The 4,672-nt window shown below is 40.8% G+C and overlaps 1 pseudogene; it reads left to right on the top strand.

Annotated features, from left to right (window-relative positions):
* The first annotated feature begins 212 nt into the window (after positions 1-212).
* On the top strand, positions 213-2,697 carry LOC121790870 (annotated as a pseudogene).
* Positions 2,698-4,672: the final 1,975 nt, after the last annotated feature.

Raw genomic sequence — 4,672 nt, forward strand, 5'->3', positions numbered from 1 at the left:
TGATAAATCCAAGGTTATGCTATTTTTTTTACTTCAAGGATACCATGCACGTGAAGTAAAGAAGCAAACGCAACAGGAATGATCGAATTCAACAACAACAAATATATGTATATTATATACTCCATATAACAACAAAAAATGAATTGTGGTAGAAATGAATAAGTGAACACAGCATAACTATATCTGCAAATTAAACAGTATAGAAGAAGCAGATGGAAAGGAGTAGAAACAGAGCAAGAGAAGAAGACGACGACAACGACTCCGAAACTGATGAACAACGCTACAGCGTCGAAGATCTCGACGTCTCCTCCAAATCGTGGAGAAGCAAGCATCCTTTCAACCTTCTCAGAAACTACTCCTCACAAGCTTCCTTCAACTTCCGCCATTCGCAATCGCATGGATTCATCATCCGTCCCGATAACAGGTAGAGAAAGGGAGAGTTTATTCAATCGAAAAATGGATGAATTTATGAGTGTGATATTAATTGCAGGTGGTACGTTGCTTGGTCACATTTCATCCTGGTATGGGCAATCTACTCCTCCTTCTTCACCCCGCTCGAATTCGCCTTCTTCCGAGGCCTGCCGGAGAATCTCTTCCTTCTCGACGTCGCGGCCAGTTCACCTTCTTCCTCGACATCTGGATCTCCTTTTTCGTCGCCTACACCGATCCACACTCTTACTGCCTCGTCTACCACCGCCACCTCATCGCCCTCCGCTACCTCAAATCTCGATTTCTCATCGATCTTCTCGGATGCTTGCCCTGGGATGTCATCTACCGGGTACAATCTCAATTACACCATTCCAATTGCGTAATTTCAATCAGATTACTTACATTATCACATGAATTGATCAGAGCTGTGGAAGAAAGGAGGTGGTGAGGTATATGCTGTGGATCCGGCTGAGCAGAGCAGTTAGGGTTACAGAATTCTTCGAGAAACTGGAGAAGGACACGCGCATCAACTACCTCTTCATACGAATCGTGAAGCTTTTCGTGGTTGAATTATACTGCACGCACACCGCCGCTTGCATATTCTACTATCTGGCGACGACTCTTCCTCCGTCGGAGGAAGGCCACATCTGGATCGGCAGCTTGTAGTTAGGCGACTACAGCTATGCAGACTTCCGCCACATTGATCTCTGGACTCGTTACATAACCGCCCTGTATTTTTCCGTCGTCACCATGGCTACCGTTGGTGACTACTTCTTCCCACTGCTTAAAACAATAATCGATCTGTGTACATTTTCTCGAATAGTTTTATACCTGTGACAGGTTATGGTGAGATCCATGCTGTGAACACAAGGGAGATGATATTTGTGATGTTGTATGTGTCGCTCGACATGATCCTAGGGGCTTACTTGCTCGGAAACATGACAGCATTGATCGTGAAAGGGTCTAAAACAGAGAGGTTCAGAGATAAGATGGCGGAGCTCATAAAATATATGAACAGAAACAAGTTAGGTAAGAGCATAAGCAAGGAGATCAAGGGACATGTCCGGTTGCAGTACGAGAGCAGTTACAGCGACGCCTCTGCTCTTCAGGATCTCCCACTTTCTCTAAGAGCTAAGGTCAGGGACACTCCTTCTAACTATATCTATATACCGAATTCGAATCGTGGCCTCTCCATTGATGATTAGTTGGCAGATTTCGAACAAGTTGTATGAACCTAACATCAGACAAGTTACTCTGTTTAATGGTTGCTCGGATGGTTTCATCAAGAAAATAGTAAGACATACATTAATTTGCTCGGGTTGAATGAAACTTGCATACACATTCAATGGTTGGCTTCATGTGTAGGCGATCAAAGTGCACGAAGAGTTCTTTCTTCCGGGAGAAGTGATAGTTGAAGAGGGAACCACCAGTGATCAGCTCTATTTCCTTTGTGATGGCAAACTGGTAAGTAACAAATTAATGGTAAAGAAAAAGTATTACTCCCCATTTATGTACTGTAGGAGTTGTGGGATTTGTGCAGGAACAAGTGAGAAATCAGGAAGAAGAAGGATCTGTTCCGGCCACCATACCGGTTAACAGTTCAATAGGCGACATTTCTGTTGTGTGCAGCATCCCAGAGGCGTGAACTGTCCGCGCATCAGAGCTGTCTAGGCTGCTGCGTGTGGACAAGCAATCTCTCGTGCAAGTCATCGAGATACACTTTGCCGATGGGCGTGTTATCATCGACAATCTGCTTCACGTGAGTTGGTGATGATGGTCTTGAATATATGAAGTGGCCTGCGTCTCACGAGTTACTTGGTGTGTGATGTGCAGGGAAGAGAGCATCATCACCGGAAGAAGATACTGGAATCTGCCATGGCCGTGCAGATTGAGAGATGTGAATCTGAGCTGGCCATGAGGTTGAACTGTGCAGCTAACGACGGTGATCTGCATCGTCTGCGCCATTTGGTTGAAGCCGGGGCAGATCCTAACAAAACAGACTATCATGGACAATCACCTTTGGTACTTAATCTGCATATTTCGATCCAACTACTTTTTCGTGAAAGTTGGATAGAATTTAAATGAGATATGTTATGCATGGCTTGTTGCAGCATTGCGCTGCGGCCATGGTATATGAAGACATCGTTCAGTTCCTCATCCAGATTGATGCCAACATAAATCTCCGCGGTACAATCTCAATTTTATTGGACAGCATATATACCTTTAAATTAGTATCAAAAATAGACTCAACAATTTGTTGGGCGGCGTAGATAACTATGGAAAGCCCCGTTGTTTGAGGCAATCAAGAACAGGCATGATGGCGCGGCGTCTCTGCTGGAAGAAGAGGGGCTGCACTGGAGGAGGAGAGGCCCGGGATTTGTCTGTGTGCGAGGCTGTTGCTAGAAATGAGTTGGATTTTGTTACAAGGCTTTTGGCAAATGGAATAAATCCCAACTCCAAGAATTATAATCTTCAGACACCTCTGCACCTAGCTGCTGCAGAGGGCTTGTCTCAAGTCTCTGTTGTGCTCTTGCAAAATGGAGCCAGCGTCTTTGCAGCGGACAGGTATATATGTACATCTCGTGTTTCATTTATCTATCTATTGATCGATCTATCTATATATATTTGTTGGTGGTGTGCAGATGGGGTAGAACTCCATTAGACGAGGCTCGAGTAGGAGGAGATCATAAACTAGTTCAATTGTTGGAAGATGCAAAACGTACTCAGATGACTGAATTTTCTTCTGCATCTAATACGATGTGCCAAAATACGATGTGCCAAAAATATATGGATTTATACATAATCATTAGTAGACAACTTTTTATCACAATTTGGAGAAATTATAGATGCAAATGACTCTCATCTTATATTAAAAATGCATATACAATGAATTATAAGCCATACTTATTGATTAATATAAGAAATGGTGTTATCGTGATCCATCAGAATTTATAAGAATACACGCTTCTGTAATAGCAATAGATTGATTTGTGATGGATGATTGTGTTTCTTGCAATACAATGTACTACTAACTACTTATAACAGTGTTGCTCATAAACTAAAACCGAAATGAGTTAATATCAATAACAAAGTTCGATCGCACCATGACAACAAACTGATTAGTCTTTTTTTTTCATTCTAACGTGTTAGATTATTTATATAATTTCTTGTGCCATTAATTGATAATAAATTCCTCATTTAATTTCCATCAGAGTCAGTTAGAGGATAAATTTTACCAAAATTTGTTGAAGTTTTAATTTGAGTACCCTCAAAACTCATACTAGCAACTTTATTTGTGGCACAGACTAATACAGAAAGCATATACTACTATATCATCATAAGTAATGGAAAACCAAGAAAACAAATTAAGCTAATTATAAACCTTGTGGAGTATATTAATTTCTCACGACTGGCTTAATTTAGGTACAATTATATGCAGTCTTATTTTCTAAAGTTTATATAACCTCTGCCATCTCAGTTTCTGCAACATAAAATAGGAAGATAAATTCAGAGGGGGACAAAGACAAAAATATCTCCTCTGAGACGTTCTCCCAAAAGGTAAATCTTTCTACAGATATAATCATATATTGGATATTTGTTTGGCTAAATAACGTACTAATTAATAAATGAAAGCATTACAACGATGAATATTGGCAGATTGTAGATGAAATGGATGATTTGGAAGAAGATACAAAGCGTGTCGACGGCGAAGAAAGTGGTGAAATGAAGACGCCTGTTGTAGCAGGGATCAATCTTGTTTTGATGATGTCTTTCCTATCGTTGTCCGAGGAAGGTGGCTCCAATATCGATGAAATCCAGGAGATTGAAACGTCGGATTCCGAACATAAATATACGCATGGAATTCAGGCAAGAAGGCAGCAAGTGAACCGGCTTCCGACCATCGAAAGGCAAACAACGTCCAGGGTTCATACCAAGATAAGAGACTCTAGGTCAATTTTGTAGCATGTTCAGTTTTAACAAATCAATAAATGCTATTGATGATATTGATATGTAGTCTCCTATTTGATCTAAGTTCACCATTTCAACTATTTGATCTCAGGCATTGCAGACGATTCTGAATTTCCAAGAACGAAGCATGCATTTTACTTCTAGATGGACCAATTTTGCATTGAGGCTTGTTTTTTTAGGCAAGCTAGTTAGAAGAAATCAAACTTTTTGTAGTTTGTAAAATATCGTTGACACCATAATATAGGAAATGGCTGTATTATATCGGATTCAAGAC

This window comes from Salvia splendens, unplaced genomic scaffold (assembly GCF_004379255.2).
Source record: "Salvia splendens isolate huo1 unplaced genomic scaffold, SspV2 ctg643, whole genome shotgun sequence".
Classification (NCBI taxonomy): domain Eukaryota; kingdom Viridiplantae; phylum Streptophyta; class Magnoliopsida; order Lamiales; family Lamiaceae; genus Salvia; species Salvia splendens.